The sequence below is a fragment of the Nerophis ophidion genome, linkage group LG14 (assembly GCF_033978795.1).
Source record: "Nerophis ophidion isolate RoL-2023_Sa linkage group LG14, RoL_Noph_v1.0, whole genome shotgun sequence".
Classification (NCBI taxonomy): domain Eukaryota; kingdom Metazoa; phylum Chordata; class Actinopteri; order Syngnathiformes; family Syngnathidae; genus Nerophis; species Nerophis ophidion.
The window spans coordinates 27,942,873-27,963,444 of NC_084624.1; the positions used below are offsets into that span (position 1 = coordinate 27,942,873).

A 20,572-nucleotide genomic window follows, 5' to 3' on the forward strand; every position below is an offset into this window, starting at 1 on the left:
TTATGCCTATAGATATGTTTAAAGTATAGTACTAGAGACATAATATAAAGATCAGAAAACAAAAATGCACAAACAAGCTGTCAATATATTGCAGTTTCACGATAGAATGTGTGAATTAGCCACATTAGCAGCAGCAAAGCAATTTTAGCCGGTAGCTGCTCAACAACACAGCAGCAATAATGTTCTGAAAACACCACTAAACATTACACAAACACAGCAATGTCTATTAATAATATAAATGAGTCTTATACAATCATCAACATACTCACATCGTCAAGACTACAGACCGGATTGAATCTAGCAGGGAGAAAACAAGTAACCACACATTAACACCAGTCAAAAAGGAAGCGGAAGTGCCACTGTCATCAACAAATGCATCAAAATAAAAGTCTCTGGAAATGTAAATAAACATGGGGTACAAAATGGATGGATGGATGGAATTCTTAACAATTTGCATGCTGTACATGATTTTCTTTTCTGTCAAAATGGAACGAATAAATACATTTTCGCAAGAAACGATAAAAAAAGGAAGCGGAAGTGACACCTACAGGAAGGAAAGGGAAGTGTCAAGAAATGCTTCAAAATAAAAGTCTCTGGAAACATAAACAAACATAGAGAATTTTAAACAATTTGCATGCAGTACATGTTTTTTTTTTGTTCGTCTGTCAAAATGGAATGAATTTTGCAAAATTTTTTTGCAAAAGAAACGATAATGGCCAGGCTTTTGCGGGCCACAGAAAATGACGTGGTGGGCCCCCATCTGGCCCCCGGGCCTTGACTTTGGCACTTGTGACATCGCGGATGACAAACAATATTTTTACCAATAGGGGGCGAACTATTATTTTTGGACTTAAATTTGCGATCATGTGATCACTAAATATGTTGTTCACATGAAAGCAAAGTATGCACATTTAAAGGCCTACTGAAACCCACTACTACCCACCACGCAGTCTGATAGTTTATATATCAATGATGAAATATTAACATTGCAACACATGCCAATACGGCCGGTCTAGTTTACTAAATTGCAATTTTAAATTTCCCGGGAGTTTCGTCTTAAAAACATCGTGTAATGATGTGTACGAAAGACGTCACAGGTTTTTAGGAAATATGAGCGCTGCACACACACACAGCTAAAAGTCGTCTGCTTTAACCGCATAATTACACAGTATTTTGGAGATCTGTGTTGCTGAATCTTTTGCAATTTGTTCAATTAATATTGGAGAAGTCAAAGTAGAAAGATCGAGTTGGGAAGCTTTAGCCTTTAGCCACACAAACACACGGTGATTCCTTGTTTAAAATTCCTGGAGGTGAAACTTTACTATGGATCAGAGAGCGGTCAAGCAAACATGAATCATGATGGAATGTCAACCAGCAGGTTTCGGTGAGAAAATTGTGGTAAAAAGTCACATCTTACCGGAGATCAGCTGAGCTTGTGCCGTCCATAGTTGCCGTCGACTCCCCTGAGACACCCGTGGAGACACCCGTGGAGACACACCTTTCGTGAGTTTAACCTACTGTTAAACTCACGAAAACACGAGCAACACAATAGAAAGATAAGGGATTTCCCAGAATTATCCTTGTTAATGTGTCTAAAAACATCTGAATCCGTCCCAATGCAATCGCATTTTTTTTTTACTTTTTTTTTTTCTAGTCCGTCGCTATCAATATCCTCAAACACAAATCTTTCATCCTCGCTCAAATTAATGGGGAAATCGTTGTTTTCTCGGTCCGAATAGCACTTTTGGTTGGAGGCTCCCATTGAAATCAATGTGAATATGTGAGGAGCCCCCACACTTGTGATGTCATCGTCTGCGATTTCCGGTAAAGGCAAGGCTTTTTTGTCAGCACCAAAAGTTGACAACTTTATCGTGGATGTTCTCTACTAAATCCTTTCAGCAAAAATATGGCATTATTGTAAAATGATCAAGTATGACACATTGAATGGACCTGCTATCCCCATTTAAATAAGAAAATCTCATTTCAGTAGGCCTTTAATTCACTTTTTGGCCTTTGTGAGGGTCTTCATATTGCTGAAAGCATGCATGGCTGAACATTAGAAATGAGCTCAAACACACACACACACACACACACACACACACACACACACACACACACACACACACACACACACACACGGGCCTCAGGCGCTGATTCAGTCCTGATTGGGGCAAGCTAGGCAAGAGTAAAGAGGGGGGTAAGTCCAAAGGGAGCAAGTTATACCGAGAAAGTAATTCAACAAGTGTGTGTGCGGCAGACATGTTGTATGTTCGATGGTGTGGCTGAAAAATGGAGGGCAATCAAAAGCAATCTATATAATTATCATCAAGTGGTGTTTTTTCCTCTCCCTGGCAAAGAAACACTCCATCCATTTTGTGGAGAAATGCCCGCAGGGAAAGATACATCAAAACTAATCATAACGATTAAAATCAGCTTCTCTCAGACGCCAGCCTGTTTTAAATTCAAGGAAAAGAAACAGATTTCTTTATTCGATTGTAGAAAACAGTTTTTAAGGGGGGAGAAAAAAGAGAAAAGACTGAGGTTGTGCTTCTCTTTTAGACTGGGAGGCAGAGACTTGAGCTAATTGTATCCTGATCTTTGCCTGCAGGGCTTTTCAGAGCCCCCGAGCAAGTCTTCTCTGTATTTTCTTCTGTCTACCTTAGCCGAGCTATTGCATTTCTCCCTGGAAGTGGCCGGAGAAGCAGATCGGCGGTCACAAATCGGAAGATTATTGGGGGAAAAAGAAGGTGAAGGGGAAAAGAAGGTAAGCGGAGATTTGTGCTTCTTGGCTGGGGGACGACGCACCGTGGGCGCAGCGGCTTTTACGCATGTGCCAGACGCGCGTCTTCTTCTTCGCTACATGGAAGCACTTCCTGGCGCCTTAAACGTAGGAATATAAACTCGTCGATGTTGTCTAATCGTGGCATTTGTGTCGAGGTACGCTGGGGGTGACAAAGTCTGCGCGTCATCGTCGATGTACGTACTTGTCCTTCCTCGACGTCCGCCGCCAAACTCGCTCCTAAGTGACTCAAAAAGCTTCTCAATTCGATTTAAAACCGTTTTGAAGTTGAAAACAACAATCCTGTTTCCTGGCTGGCCCATGTTTGCTCTTGAAAAACGCCATTGAGGAGTCATTTTGCCGGGGGCGTTTTTTCCCTCGTTCTTGTTTTTCTCTCTACAAAACCAAGACTTTGTAATCATACTATTGAGGATAATACAACACGGCATTCTTTTACATTCACTACTTGTGTTATAATAAGCCTATACTTGGACTAAGGGTTAAAACACGTGTACCCCAAACACGATAAAATATAAAATTATTCCAAGATTCTTAATTTAAGACACATTTAAAGATCCGTAACACTACATAATGTAATTTTATTGTGCATTGTTGTGCGGGAAGGGGGTAAAAGGGTACATTTATCCGGAAATGCTGAAGGGTTATGTTAGGAGTGTCCACTTGATGGCGCTGTTACAAAACTACACAGCATCCACTTTGTTGAAACTCACTTTGATGCTGATATAATCAAAAGTACATTTCATTTATTTCATTAAAGGCCTACTGAAACCCACTACTACCGACCACGCAGTCTGATGGTTTATAAATCAATGAAGGGAAGTGAAGCGTAGTGAATTATATTTATATAGCGCTTTACCTAGTGAAACCCAATATCCAATTATTTTATTTTATTTTTTTTACATTTAAAGCTGTGTGGGTGGCACTGGGAGCAGGTGGGTAAAGTGTCTTGCCCAAAGACACAACGGCAGTGACTAGGATGGCAGAAGCAGGGATCGAACCTGCAACCCTCAAGTTGCTGGCACGGCCACTCTACCAACCGAGCTATAGCTGATCTTTGCCCGCAGGGCTTTTCAGAGCCCCCGAGCAAGTCTTCTTTGTATTTTCTGCTGTCTACCTTAGCCGAGCTATTGCATTTCTCCCTTTCAGTGGCTGGAGAAGCAGATCGGCGGTCACAAATCGGCCGGTTAAGTTTACTAAATTGCAATTTTAAATTTCCCGGGAGTTTCTTCTCGAAAACGTTGTGTAATGATGACGTGTACCCAAGACGTCACAGGTTTTTAGGAAGTATGAGTGCTACGCACACACACACAGCTAAAAGTCGTCTGCTTTAACCGCATAATTACACAGTATTTTGGACATCTGTGTTGCTGAATCTTTTGCAATTTGTTCAATTAATATTGGAGAAGTCGAAGTAGAAAGATGGAGTTGGGAAGCATTAGCCTTTAGCCACACAAACACACTGTGATTCCTTGTTTAAAATTCCTGGAGGTGAAACTTTACTGTGGATCAGAGCGTGGTCAAGAGAACATGAATCACGACGGAATGTCAACCAGCAGGTTTCGGTGAGAAAATTGTGGTTAAAAAGTCGCTTCTTACCGGAGACAACCTGAGCTTGTGTCGTCCATAGCTGCCGTCGACTCCCCTGAGACATTGGTGTCAAGACACCCGTGGAGACACCCCTCCGACTATCAGGTACTGTTTAACTCACAAAAACACTGGCAACACAATAGAAAGATAAGGGATTTCCCAGAATTATCCTAGTAAATGTATCTAAAAACATCGGAATCCGTCCCAATGCAATCGCGTTTTTTTTTTCCCTAGTCCGTCGCTATCAATATCCTCAAACACAAATCTTTCATCCTTGCTCAAATTAATGGGGAAATTGTCGTTTTCTCGGTCCGAATAGCACTTTTTGTTGGAGGCTACCATTAAAATCAATGTGAATATGTGAGGAGCCATCAACATGTGAAGTCATCGTCTGCAAATTCCGATAGAGGGAGGGCTTTTCTCTTAGCACCGAAAGTTGCAAACTTTATTGTGGACGTTCTCTACTAAATCCTTTCAGCAAAAATATGGCAATATAGCGAAATGATCAAGTATGACACATAGAATGGACCTGCTATCCCCGTTTAAATAAGAAAATCTCATTTCAGTAGGCCTTTAAAGGCCTACTGAAACCCACTACTACCGACCACGCAGTCTGATAGTTGATATATCAATGATGAAATCTTAACATTGCAACACATGCCAATACGGCCGGTTTAGTTTACTAAATTGCAATTTTTAATTTCCCGCGGAGTTTATTGTTGAAAACGTCGCGGAATGATGACGCATGCGCTTGACGTCACGGACTGTCAGGAAATATTAGCTCTGCACGACTCGCGGCTAAAAGTCGTCCGCTTTAACCGCATAATTACACAGTATTTTGGACATCTGTGTTGCTGAATCTTTTGCAATTTTTTCATTTAATAATGGAGACTATAAAGAAGAATGCTGTTGTTGGAAAGCGGTGGATTGCAGCTGTCTTTAGCACCGAGACACAGCCGGTGTTTCTTTGTTTGTTGTGAAGCTTTAACACAGAGCGGTCAAGCGAACATGTTTTCTCTGTCAACCAGCATGTCTTTGGATGGGAAAATTGTGATATTAAGTCTTACCGGAGAAATCAGTGGATTATGGGACTTCCTCCTGCAGCTCAAAAAGGCAGCTGTGATCTTGGCTCTTCCATTGGCTTCTCTAAGAGACACTGGCGTTCACCGCGCCCATCCGACTTTCGGGTATGTCTTTAGAATCTCACTAAAACACTATTAAAACAATAAGCAGATAAGGGATCTTCCACAATTATCCTTGTAAATGTGTCTAATTACATCTGAAACGCCGCCTGCCGCCGCCTGGAGCGGTCGCCTTTTCTTTTCTTTTTTTTTTATCAACTTCACTCTAAACGTCCTCATCCACAAATCTTTCATCATCGCTCAAATTAATGGGGAAATTGTCGCTTTCTCGGTCCGAATTGCTCTTACTGCTTGGTGGCTCCCATTATAAACAATGTGAATATGTGTGGAGCCCTGCAACTCGTGACGTCCCGCGCACATACTTCCGGTAAAGGCAGGGCTTTTCTATTTGCGACCAAAAGTTGCGAACTTTATCGTCAATGTTCTCTACTAAATCCTTTCAGCAAAAATATGGCAATATCGCGAAATGATCAAGTATGAAACATAGAATGGACCTGCTATTCGCGTTTAAATACGAAAATCTCATTTCAGTGGGCCTTTAAGGGTGTTCCAAAAAAGATCAGTTAGAATAATACATAAGGTTGGAATTAGAGAACATACAAATCCTTTTATTCATTGAATCAAAAATATTGAAATTCCACGACATAGTGAATTTGCAAACAGCTAAAATTAAACACAAAGCAAACTTTAACCTGCTACCCTAGAATATACAACAGTTCTTCTCAACAAAAGAGGAGAAATATAATCTTAGAGAAAAATGTAATTTAAAACATTTGTATGCACGTACAACACTTAATAGAATAGAATAGAACAGAAAGTACTTTATTGATCCCTGGGGGAAATTTAGCACCACAGTTCGCTCACAATAAACAATAATAATAATAAATAATTTATGACATATATTATATATTAATAATATATAATATATGAATAGTATAAAAATATTCTACATATAGTCTACATTTAAGTGCAGTCAAGAAGGAACATATGCATTATACAGTCTGATGGCTGTCAGTATGAAGGACCTCCTGTGTCGTTCCGTGTTGCATTTAGGGAGTCTGAGCCTTCCACTGAACGTGCTCATTCTCTCCGCAAGGTCCGAGTGTAGTGGGTGGGAGGTGTTGTCCATAATGGCTAGGAGTTTTGCTAGACTTCTTCTTTCTGACACCACCGCCAGAGAGTCCAGCTCCACTCCCACCACGTTACTGGCTTTCTATACCAACTTGTCCAGTCTGTTTGCGTCCCTCACTCTCAGCCCGCTGCCCCAGCAAGCCACGGCATACAAGAAAGCGCTCGCCACCACCACTAGAACATCTTCGTACAGACGTTAAAGGATCCTAGCCTCCTGAGGAAGTAGAGGCGGCTCTGTCCCTTCTTGTAGAGAGCCTCAGCGTGTTTTGACCCAATCAGCTTGTTGTCGATGTGTACTCCGAGGTATTTATAATACTCAACCATTTCCACATCCACCCCCATGATGGAAACAGGGAGACCTTCAATGTGTCAGAATGTGTAATTAAAATAAAAAATGGATCAAGCAAATAAATCAAACACTGTACGAATATAATCCACTTCAAGAAACTCTTTAAACTTAAAGTGTTAGAAGAAGAACCATGATAAACAGTCTGAAATTATTTCATCGGTTCCATTCATTTTGTAGATAATCTTACTCATCTCACCATATGAAATATAACTTACTTCACAAATTATTATTTATTTATTTATTTATTTGTATTGTTATTACTTATGGAGTATATTGTGAATAAGTTGAGAACAGGAAGTGAAGAAAAGTTTTGGCAACCACTATGTAAAGGAAATGGGGTAGGATTAAATAAGCTCAGCTTCTTCCTTCTCCTTTTCGAACATGTTTAATACAGAAATTGGAAATTGTGATGCATTACCTTGTATTGCATGTATGCATGTTCGAAATAAACTTAAACTCAACTCAACTCAACTCAATTTACTTTGATGCCGATATAATCCGACATAATTAATAAACTATGTCTTCCGATTGCTTTTTCATCGCAAATTGAATGTTTTAAAGTCGTTTCTTGTCTTGTTGAGCAAAATACTCTCAATTAGGCAGGCATACACACTGTAATTGTGTAAAATGCAGTAATTATTTAACCCTTGTGTGGTGTTCGGGTCTGTAGGACCCGTTTTCATTTTTTATTAAAAGAAAAATGATACAATTAATTAATTTTTCAAACTGAGACTCACTGACTTTGGCTCATTTTCTGTGAAAAACATACATCAAAATACATATGTAATGACCAAACACACCATACACCCCCTAACACATTTCTATTACATATAAGATGCCAGGGTCCACTGGACTAATAGAAGTGTGGAAACACGCACACGCACGCACGAATGCACGCACACACACGCACACACACACACACACACACACACACACACACACACACACACACACACACACACACACACACACACACACACAGCAGGCCTAGACAGGAAGTACCAATGATTGTCACACACACACTAGATGTGGCGAAATTATTCCCTGCATTTGACCCATCCCCTTGTTCACCCCCTGGGAGGTGAGGGAAACAGTGGGCAGCAGCGGTGCCGCGCCCGGGAATCATTTTGTGGTGATTTAACCCCCGATTCCAACCCTTGATGCTGAGTGCCGAGCAGGGAGGTAATGGGTTCCATTTGTATAGTCTTTGGTATGACTCGGCCGGGGTTTGAACTCCCAACCTACCGATGACAGAGTATAGGTACACAGAACATCAGAGGGTCAAATGTGCGAGAAAATGAGAGCAGACAGTGTTGACAATCAATGTTGCAACCTTGTGTGGGAACCGCAGGTGCAGAAAAACAAAAGAAGAATCCCTGTGGGATGCAGAAACTGGCAGAGAAATTTTTCGTGCAACGTTCATATTGTTGTTACTCAGCCAGTGTGTGTGTGTCTGATGGACCCATTGCATTTTGTGGCTTTTAATGCCTCACAATAAACACTTTTATGTTAAAAGACTAAACAGATGTTTATTGGGATAAGGTGAACATCTGTTCAGTATTTTAACATAAAAGTGTTTGATTGTATGGCATTAAGGCGTTTGTGGGTCCATCAGACTGAGTATCAGGCTGGCTGAATATCAACAATATGAACATTACACAAGGGTTAAAGGTAATAATGCTCTATTTGACCAATTCATTTGGATTGGGAAAAATGTCCAAGAAAACCTGGAGTTCTGGGAAATTTAATGTGTCAAACTCAAGGCCCTGGGGCCAGATCTGGCCCGCCAGTTCATTATATATGGCCCATAAAGGTCTGAAAATAATATGCGTCAATAAAAAATCTCATATTTTTTTTATTACATTTTGACAGAAAAAAAATTATGTATGGCATGAAATTGCATACATTTTAAACGTTAATAGAATCCAATATTGGAACCCCTTTTTTTGTCCAAATAAAATTTAATACTCAAATATCTGCTTTACTTCTAATTACAAAGCAAGTTATCCATCAAATTGTACACTGCAAAAAATTAAATAGATTTGACGCTAGTATTTACGATGGTCTTTACAGTGTATTACTGGAAATTGAAAAGAAAAACACACTTTATTTACGATAAAAAGTCTGGTGTTTGAGCTGCCAGTTTTTGTTGTTGTTTTTAAGGTGTATTACCACTAGTGGAAAACAAACAATTACAGTAAGAATCTGACTGCTCAGATGGCAGAATTAAAAAAGTGTTATGGTTTTTCCATTTACAACAACTGTATATTCCACAGTAAAATTCTGGTAAATGAGTTGCCATTATTTTCCTGTAAAATCTACAGATGTTTTTTTAATTTGTTTTACTGTGTACATAAAAAAACAGTTTCAATAATCAAATGCATAATTTATAATATTTGCTGTTTCAAGCGGCCCTTTGCAGGAAGCCATCATTGCGATATGGCCCTCAATGAAAACCAGTTTGACACAGCTGCACTAAATTGATGCCATTTGCTTGATGTAACGCTCTCAAAATAAACTTACATATCTTTGTTTTTCAACTTTAAATCTGAAAATACACATACTGAACTACTCAAAATGTGTATTTGGCCATCGGTGGCAACATTGTGTACAAAGTTTCTAGGCAGAAGATGACTCACTTGCGTAACATGACTGACAGGGACAGGAAAGAGTCATTTTTGCATAGAATGATCAAAAATGAAAAATAGCCCAATGACAATTATGCTAATAATATGGTGACAGTAAGCACATTATACTAATTCAGCAATAAAACAATATTTTTAAAAATAAACAACAGCAAACAATGTAAATTACATGAGTTTTGCTGGAATTTTTAAAACTAAGCCCCAGTCATAGTTGACTGGGGCTTTTTACCACCTCAGAAAAATCTTTGGCTTTCCAAGTACCACCATTATGATCAACATTTAAATACAGTAGCATAGTAAGCCTATATTTTCATCAAAAACAATGCAGAGGTTCTATTTCACAAATATATACATTTTTTGGGCCACTGTAACATTACGGACATTTTGAACAGTAACACTATGTTTGAATATTTAATTAAGTGATTCTTTGGCATACCTGATGTCCACCTGGTTTTCAATGAGGGCCACATCGCAGTTATGGCTGCCATCAGAGGGCCGCTTGTAACACTTGATATTGTATGAATTTGCCTCTGGATTTCATTATTAATTATATCAATTGTTTTCAGTAGACTGTTGATTTTACAGTAAAACATTAAATTTACAAAATTGTACAGTAAAATATAGCTTTCTTTACGGTAAATGGAAAAACAGTATCACTGTTTTTTGGGGGGGAGGGGTTAACGGAAATAGCTAAAAAACAAGCACATTTTTTATTCTGGCTACTCGACTGCCAGTTTTTCTACCATAGAAACTAATGTATCGTTTTTCCATTGACAGTAATACACCGCTAAAACAAGATTTTACAGTAAAAGTATAGCAGCTCAGTCAACAGAATTTTTAACGAAGAAAAAATTGTAGTTTTTTTCAATTTACAGTAATATGCTGTAAACAACTAACCTGACTCTCGCCAGATCCTTGTAGTTCGCTGAGCTCCACCCAAGGTTCTGGGATCGAAGGCAATGCAAACTCCTTCAAGATAGCAAAAAATAATGAACCAATCAGGATCACCGGGCGGTATTTCATAGATGTGACTGTGTAGCTCGCTCTCCAGTGGGTCCCTCAGACCACCACACACTGTCCAGACAACCAGAGCCCCTAGGGTACAACACTGTTCTATTTTAAAATAAAAGTCTTTGGTGCTTTTCAGCAAAAGGTCTTGTCGTCCTCTCTCTCTCACTCTGCTTCTTCCTCCTGTGCAACCATCTCTCCCGCTCATGGTCTCCGGCCTTGCTAATAAAGTAACAGGTGATTAGATAACTCGTTCCAGCTGAGATATCCACTCACCTGTTGGCTGCTCCGTAGCCGGCCCCTGCACACACCCCGCCCGCAGGGAACTTGTGGACCAGGCCCCTCTCCACAGTGACGTAGCGCACAAGCGACTATTTGATTCAAATAACAATGGCGGCACGCAACGAGGAGTCGTGTGCTGACATTGATTCTGCTATTGCAACTGTTTTGTCCAATCCATTGAATATTAATTCTTTAAAAGATGAACGGTGAACGGTTTTGAAGGCATTTATTAACTTTTCGCTCCGTCGTTATCCAATATGTTGGCTGTTCTGATTTGGATTTCCCAGCATCGCTCTTATCAGTGTCACGGGTTGATTTCGAAGTGAGTGGTTGAAGTAGTATGTCATTCAAAATAACGGACTAGTGGTTTGTCCAATCACATACAATGACTTTTTTTACAAGGCCCCGCATTCTGAAATACATCTCCCATTAAGAAGTCCCAGATCCTTGTGTTGAACTACAAGGATCTGGCGAGAGTCAGGTTAGTAAACAACAACGACAACGTAAATTGTATTGGTTTTTTTTTATTAATATGACTGCTTGGATTTCCCTCCGGTTAGTCCGGCTTCCTCCCACCTCCAAAGACATGCACCTGGGGATAGGTTGATTGGCAACACTAAATTGGCCCTAGTGTGTGAATGTGAGTGTGAATGTTGTCTGTCTATCTGTGTTGGGCCTGTGATGAGGTGGCGACTTGTCCAGGGTGTACACCGCCTTCCGCCCGAATGCAGCTGAGATAGGCTCCAGCACCCTTCACGACCCCAAAAGGGACAAGCAGTAGAAAATGGATGGATGGATGATGGGTAGTTTGGTGTAAAATCATAAGTCAAACAGATATTTAAGTTTCGTTTTTTTTTTTAGATAAAAAAATGTTTGGAAAGTATGATAATATACTTTAATATTTGTTGCAATATTGGATACTATGAAAGTTTAAAAGGTATGGAATTTCAAGCAGTATATATATTTTTCTGTCAAAATGAAAAAAATACATTACATTTAGTGAGAAATATTCAAGTACTTTATTGACACATCATTTCCAGGTGTTTACGGGCCAGATAAAATGATGTCACAGGCCAGTTTTGGCCCTGGGCCTCGAGTTTGACACTTGTGCTCTAGATGTAGCCCAAGTGCCACTTGTGGTACATATACCACAGTTGTAGAGGAAATGAATAATGCAACTTCTTTTGGACCATGTGACCACATTTGTCAGAGGGGTATTATCAGTATCAGGGTAACAGGACTGAGAGAACACCTAGGACACCATTAAGTGAGATTTTTATATTTGTTTTCTTGTTTTTTTTTTAAGTACATACTGTGATAACTAGTAAAACAAAAACACAAAACAAAACAACAACAAAAAATATATATATAAAATTTTGAAGAATTTAAATGATTACATTTCATGATAAAGTCTCATTTAAGAAAGTATAATGATGGGGGAAAAATGCAATTTTACCAAGATTTATCAGGATGGTTTAAATTGTATCGTATTCGTTGAGTAAGCAATCAGATCAAATTTTAAAAATTAAAAACACATTTTAAAGTTATTTGGTCATGCTTTTTAACATTTTATTTCCTGGGGACGCACATGCTGCAATGTGGTGGTCATCATACTTCAAATTGGGTTACATAATGTTTCAGTATGAGTTAGTGCAGTTAAGCATCACTGCGGGAAAAAAGTTTCGCCGTGGAAAAGTTTCAACACAGCCTGTTTTTGTTAGTTCTGGTTTCGACTGAACTCGGCATGCGTCTGTGCTGTGTGGACATTTGAGATAAAATGGCCGCGGGTGGCAACAAAACAGAGACAACCCATCCAGATTATGTAAATATACCAGTCTGCCTCGGCTTCGACTGAATGTTAATGTTCTGATCTGAAATGCTAATTGTGTGTCTTGTGTGATGTGGTGCTGTAGAGCATTGTGGGCTGGAGACATTACTGAAAGATGCGTGGTCTCGGTCCCACACACAAAAACCGGCACGCACACGCAGACAGAAAGTTGATGCTTTTTGGCTACATTTCAGGATGGCAGTGTCCCTGGCCGGGTTACGCTCACACTGCGCTACAGCGTCCTCCCTGTTTAAAATGGCATCACTTCATGATGCAGGGCTGTGTTGTTGCGACTGCCATGATTTATTTTGACCTGTTCTGCTTATTTGCATTATGAAAGGTGGCAGTTAGCGTTAATAACTGGCGGGAGGGGCGATGGCATCAATTATGTGGCATGAAAAGAGCACACAAAAGGTATCATAACTGGCAGGATGAGTAATTACATGACTCAAGTTTTGCACGTGCATATTTTTGAGCATGCTGTGGATTTTGACTTTATGGATTAATTTCCGCTGTATTTGTTTTTAAAATAATACAATGTGGCGGTCTGCAGTAATAACTAGCAGGAGGATTGTTAACAATAATTGTATGAAACGCCTATATTGCACATGTTTCTGTTTATTGCTATTATGAGATATGATAGTTATCTGATGAGTGATTGTATTAATTATAATACATTTATGTTTGGCATGTGTATAAATATGCTTGTATGAAGGGCCATTATTCAGAATGACCTCTTATACACACTACTGAAATGCTGTCACATAAACAACAGAATTTTTTTTCCTTCACACACACTACTGAAACACTCTTATGCACACTACTGAAATGCTGTCAAATAAACAACTGAAATGTTTGTCTCACACACACACTACTGAAACACTCTTATACACACCACTGAAATGTTGTCACAAACAACTGAAATGTTTTTCTCACAGACTCCTCTCTGAGCTGCCACCTTACCGTGGTAGAGGAGTTTGCGTGTCCCAATGATCCTAGGAGCTATGTTGTCCGGGGGCTCCCTGGTAGGGTCTCCCAAGGCAAACTTGTCCTAGGTGAGGGACCAGACAAAGAGCAGCTCGAAAACCTCTATGAAAAGTAAAAACAAAGGACCCAGATTTCCCTCGCCCGGACGCGGGTCACCGGGGCCCCCCTCTGGAGCCAGGCCCGGAGGTGGTGCACGATGGCGAGCGCCTGGTGGCCGGGCCAGTACCCATGGGGCCCGGCCGGGCACAGCCCGAAGAGGCAACGTGGGTCCCCCCTCCAATGTGCTCACCACCCATAGCAGGGGCCATAGAGGTCGGGTGCAATGTTAGCTGGGCGGCAGCCGAAGGCAGGACACTTGGCGGTCCGATCCTCGGCTACATAAGCTCGCTCTTGGGACGTGGAACGTCACCTCACTGGGGGGAAAGGAGCCTGAGCTAGTGCGCGAAGCAGAGAAATTCCGGCTGGATGTAGTCGGACTCACTTCGACGCACAGCAAGGGCTCTGGAACCACTTCTCTTGAAAGGGGCTGGACTCTCTTTCACTCTGGCGTTGCCGGCAGTGAGAGGCGACGGGCTGGGGTTGCAATTCTCGTTTCCCCCCGGCTCAAAGCCTGCACGTTGGAGTTCAATCCAGTGGACGAAAGGGTAGCCTCCCTCCGCCTTCGGGTGGGGGGACGGGTCCTGACTGTTGTTTGCGCTTATGCACCAAACAGCTGTTCAGAGTACCCACCCTTTTTGGGTACACTCGAGGGAGTACTGGAGAGTGCTCCCTTGGGTGATTCCCTTGTTCTGCTGGGGGACTTCAACGCTCATGTTGGTAACGACAGTGAAACCTGGAGAGGCGTGATTGGGAAGAATGGCCGCCCGGATCTGAACCAGAGTGGTGTTTTGTTATTGGACTTCTGTGCTCGTCACAGTTTGTCCATAACAAACACCATGTTCAAACATAAGGGTGTCCATATGTGCACTTGGCACCAGGACACCCTAGACCGCAGTTCCATGATCGACTTTGTAGTTGTGTCATCGGATTTACGTCCTCATGTTTTGGACACTCGGGTGAAGAGAGGGGCGGAGCTTTCTACCGATCACCACCTGGTGGTGAGTTGGCTGCGATGGTGGGGGAGGATGCCGGACAGACCTGGCAGGCCCAAACGCATTGTGAGGGTCTGTTGGGAACGTCTGGCAGAGTCTCCTGTCAGAGAAAGTTTCAATTCCCACCTCCGGAGGAACTTTGAACATGTCACGAGGGAGGTGCTGGACATTGAGTCCGAGTGGACCATGTTCCACACCTCTATTGTCGAGGCGGCTGATCGGAGCTGTGGCCGCAATGTAGTTGGTGCTTGTCGTGGCGGTAATCCTAGAACCCGGTGGTGGACACCAGCGGTGAGGGATGCCGTCACGCTGAAGAAGGTGTCCTATCGGGTTCTTTTGGCTCATAGGACTCCAGAGGTAGTGGACAGGTACCGACAGGCCAAGCGGTGTGCAGCTTCAGCGGTCGCAGAGGCAAAAACTCGGACATGGGAAGAGTTTGGGGAAACCATGGAAAGTGACTTCCGGATGGCTTCTAACCGATTCTGGACCACCATCCGCCGCCTCAGGAAGGGGAAGCAGTGCACTGTCAACACCGTGTATGGTGCGGATGGTGTTCTGCTGACCTCAACTGCGGATGTTGTGGATGGGTGGAAGGAATACTTCGAAGACCTCCTCAATCCCACCAACACGTCTTCCTATGAGGAAGCAGTGCCTGGGGAATCTGTGGTGGACTCTCCTATTTCTGGGGCTGAGGTTGCTGAGGTAGTTAAAAAGCTCCTCGGTGGCAAGGCCCCAGGGGTGGATGAGATCCGCCCGGAGTTCCTTAAGGCTCTGGATGCTGTGGGGCTGTCTTGGTTGACAAGACTCTGCAGCATCGCGTGGACATCGGGGGCGGTACCTCTGGATTGGCAGACCGGGGTGGTGGTCCCTCTCTTTAAGAAGGAGGACCGGAGGGTGTGTTCCCACTATCGTGGGATCACACTCCTCAGCCTTCCCGGTAAGGTTTATTCAGGTGTACTGGAGAGGAGGATTCGCCGGATAGTCGAACCTCGGATTCAGGAGGAACAGTGTGGTTTTCGTCCTGGTCGTGGAACTGTGGACCAGCTCTATACTCTCGGCAGGGTTCTTGAGGGTGCATGGGAGTTTGCCCAACCAGTCTACATGTGCTTTGTGGACTTGGAGAAGGCATTCGACCGTGTCCCTCGGGAAGTCCTGTGGGGAGTGCTCAGAGAGTATCGGGTATCGGACTGTCTTATTGTGGCAGTCCGATCCCTGTACGATCAGTGTCAGAGCTTGGTCCGCATTGCTGGCAGTAAGTCGGACACGTTTCCAGTGAGGGTTGGACCCCGCCAAGGCTGCCCTTTGTCACCGATTCTGTTCATAACTTTTATGGACAGAATTTCTAGGCGCAGTCAAGGCATTGAGGGGTTCCGGTTTGGTGGCCGCGGGATTAGGTCTCTGCTTTTTGCAGACGATGTGGTCCTGTTGGCTTCATCTGGCCGGGATCTTCAGCTCTCACTGGACCGGTTCACAGCCGAGTGTGAAGCGGCCGCAATGAGAATCAGCACCTCCAAATCCGAGTCCATGGTTCTCTCCCGGAAAAGGGTGGAGTGCCATCTCCGGGTTGGGGAGGAGACCCTGCCCCAAGTGGAGGAGTTCAAGTACCTAGGAGTCTTGTTCACAAGTGGGGGAAGAGTGGATCGTGAGATCGACAGGCGGATCTGTGCGGCGTCTTCAGTAATGCGGACGTTGTACCGATCCATTGTGGTGAAGAAGGAGCTGAGCCGGAAGGCAAAGCTCTCAATTTACCGGTCGATCTACGTTCCCATCCTCACCTATGGTCATGAGCTTTGGGTCATGACCGACAGGATAAGATCACGGGTACAAGCGGCCGAAATGAGTTTCCTCCGCCGTGTGGCGGGGCTCTCCCTTAGAGATAGGGTGAGAAGCTCTGCCATCCGGGAGGAACTCAAAGTAAAGCCGCTGCTCCTCCACATCGAGAGGAGCCAGATGAGGTGGTTCGGGCATCTGGTCAGGATGCCACCCGAACGCCTCCCGAGGGAGGTGTTTAGGGCACGTCCAACCGGTAGGAGGCCACGGGGAAGACCCAGGACACGTTGGGAAGACTATGTCTCCCGGCTGGCCTGGGAACGCCTCGGGATCCCCCGGGAAGAGCTAGACAAAGTGGCTGGGGAGAGGGAAGTCTGGGCTTCCCTGCTTAGGCTGCTGCCCCCGCGACCCGACCTCGGATAAGCGGAAGAAGATGGATGGATGGATGGATGAACTACTGAAACACTCTCACACACACTACTGAAACACTTTTATACATACTACTGAAATTCTCTCACATAAACAACTGAAATGTTTTTCTATCATACACACTATTGAAACATTCTTATACACACACTACTGAAATGCTCTCACATAAACAACTGAAATGTTTTTCTATCGTACACACTATTGAAACACTCTTATACACACACTACTGAAATGCTCCCACATAAACATCTGAAATGTTTTTCTCTCACTCACACGACTGAAACACTCTCACACACACTACTGAAACACTTTTATACATACTACTGAAATTCTCTCACATAAACAACTGAAATGTTTTTCTATCATATACACTATTGAAAGACTCTTATACACACACTACTGAAATGCTCTCACATAAACATCTGAAATGTTTTTCTCTCACACACACTACTGAAATGCTGTTACATAAACAACTGAAATGTTTTTCCTCTCACACACTACTGAAACACTCTCATGCTCACTACTGAAACACTCTTAAACACACTACTGAAATGCTAACATATAAACAACTGAAATGCTTTTCTTGCATACACACAACTGCCATTTTTTCTTTCACGGACACTACTGAAACACTCTCATAAACACAAATATCTTTTTTTTCTCTCACACAGACACACACCTGGAATTATTTTTCACTAGTATGTGTAAAAGGATTTCACTTGTGTGTGTGTGAAAGGTTTTCACTTGTGCGTGTGAGAGATAACAATATCAGTTGAATCATCATGTAAGAGGTAATTCTGAATAATGTCACTAACAGCCCCTCATATGCTTGTGCGTGAGCATACCACGTTTCATTTGAACTTTTTTAGGCTTTCTATCAATTTCAATTGTGCAATATGGTGGTAGAAATTTGGCAGCGGCTGTACTGACCACATTAGTTGTATGATATGCCCAGGTTGTGTAGGCTTGTGCGTCTGGGCGCTTACAGTGGGCTTTGACAAAGTGGATATTTTTGAAATTTTTCTATTAAGCAAGGAGGTTGTTATCATTGATAACTGTCAAAAGGAGGGATTGCATTGATGATAAGATGCGCATGTTGTACCGTGATCATTCACTTTACATGAGTGTTTCTGTTTATTGCCATTAAGAGACGTGACAGTTATAAATAATTACTGGCGGGAGGAGTAATTGCATTATTTATTTTGCATTTATGATTTTCATGTAAACATATGTTTGAGTGCATGCACACCATGTTTTTAACTTTGTTTAGATTAGATTCCAGTTGATCAATCAATTTTAATTATGGAATGTGGTGGTAAACATTATTAAATGGCAGTGTGGGTGATTGCTTTAGTTGCATGATACCCCTATGTCATGGTCGTGCAAGTATAGACTGGGCTTTTGGCTTTGTTTGTATCACCATTATGAAAGGTGGTTGTTATCAATAACTGTTGGGAGAAAGGATCTCATTCATTGTGCCGTAATCTGATGTTGTGGTCAATTTTGTGTCCTATTGATTTACATTATGCAATATAGTTATTGCCATCAATGCTTGGCGGGAGGAGTGATTTCATTAATTATATGTACAAGCAGGCAGCGCATATACATGTGCTCGTTCACGGACGAACTTACTCAGGTCTTTGACTCTCTTGTTTTGTTTCTAGTCTTTTCTGGTCATTTCTATGATCTGGCAGTAGGAGTGATGGCATTAACTGCATCGTATGACGTAAAGCATTTACCTATGCGTGAGCGGGCATACCATGGTCTATGACTTGGTGAAATACAGTACAGGCCAAAAGTTTGGACACACTTTCTCATTTCAATGAGTTTTCTTTATTTTAATGGCTATTTACATTGTAGATTGTCACTGAAGGCATCGGAACTATGAATGAACACATGTGGAGTTATGTACTTAACAAAAAAATGTGAAAAAACTTCCAAATAGCCACCCTTTGTTCTGATTACTGTTTTGCACACTCTTGGCATTCTCTCGATGAGCTTCAAGCACACCTGCGAAGTAAAAAACATTTCAGGAGACTACCTCTCTACCAGACGTGTTCATTCATAGTTTTGATGGCTTAAGTGACAATCTACAATGTAAATAGACATGAAAAAAAAGAAAACGCATTAAATGCGTAGAAGGTGTGTCCAAACTTTTGGCCTGTACTGTATGTTGTGTCTTTCTGGTTTATTTGTATAACAAAAGAAGTTGGCTGCTATCATTAATAAGCAGCCCCCTTGAGCGGTCATTCATGTTCGTAGCACGCATGCATTTGCTTGTACATGGTTTTAATTAACCTCATGGATTATTTTGAGTCTTGTTTTCTTTTATGCAAGGGGGCAATTATTCCTAATAACTGGCGTGAGGAGCGACCCCATTGCTTGCAGGACATATATGTAGCGCGCACGACGACCTTGGGCTTTGACTCTAATTTCATCGGGCAAAGTGGCAGTTACCTCTGTCAACTGGCGGGAGGAGAGACTACAAATCATAGATCCAAAGATTTTTAACAACAAGCAAGCGAGGCAACAGGTCAGGAGGAAGCAGACGCCGCATGCGTGACGTCTTTTCAGCCGGTGCCAAGCCTCAAAGACATAAAAGTGCTGAGGACGTCAGTGATTATCACACGCGACTGTGTCCCTCCGCCAACCTAACATAACACGGCTGCTATAAGAGCTCATTCCCACCCACCCGGCATCCACATCTCTCCCTCTCCTGCATGTCTTCTTTCCTGCTATTTTCCATAATGCTTCACATATTTTACACTCAATCCACCTTTGCGATGACAAGGCTTTGAGGAAATCCAATTCCACCGAGCTGTTTTCAGAACTTAACTCTCCACAGGCACACTCCTTGCTCTCAAACGCACACACACACACACCATCATCTCCACAAATTAGTCAGGGAACAAATTACCTGCATTCTGAGTGTGATCCCACGCACTTTGCCGGCTGCCTTACACAGGTCCCCTTTTGAAGAGCAGCCATGTGATTTCGCTCCCGTTTGCCCCGCAGCTCCCCTTGCCTTCTGCGAGGGATTCAGGAGTTGAATTTTAAAACTATGTATGGCTGCTGCCTGCTTGCTTATCAGCGTGAGCACAAATGGCATGCAAATCAGACCAGGATCACACACACGCACACACACACACACACACACACACACACACACACACGCACACACGCACGCACGCACACACGCACACACACGTTGCAGGCCTGCACTTAAAGGCAAGCTTAATTGCTAATTGGCTGTCTTAGGTGTGAAACTCACACTGCCAGCAAAGGCACTGGAGTGTGCATGTTTTAAGGCCACTGGTTGAACTAATTAATTTGAATCTGAGTGTTATTAAAATTGGTGTAGCCTCCACATTTCCCTTCTCTACCCACTGTCCTGATGGTGCTTCTCACAGGACATGTTGTGGTCCGAATCAAAAGCAATAGAGTGGTCAACACATTAGTCGCTGTGGTATAGTCACTGCTGTATGCATTGTTCCGGAATTTTTTTTGTATTTCTATTCATGTC

General features: G+C 42.5%; 1 protein-coding gene across 2 annotated transcripts in view; it reads left to right on the plus strand.

Moving 5' to 3' along the window:
• Positions 1 to 2,391: 2,391 nt before the first annotated feature.
• kctd1 (potassium channel tetramerization domain containing 1) overlaps positions 2,392 to 20,572 on the plus strand; it is a 49,875-nt gene continuing 31,694 nt past the window's right edge. Inside the window, exon 1 of one of the 2 annotated variants that reach the window (XM_061920294.1) lies at positions 2,392 to 2,764. The gene's annotated coding sequence lies outside the window, so the exon portion shown is untranslated. Of the gene's footprint in view, positions 2,765 to 12,743; positions 12,767 to 20,572 lie in introns of those variants that run through there. The other variant, XM_061920293.1, reaches the window with a different exon arrangement.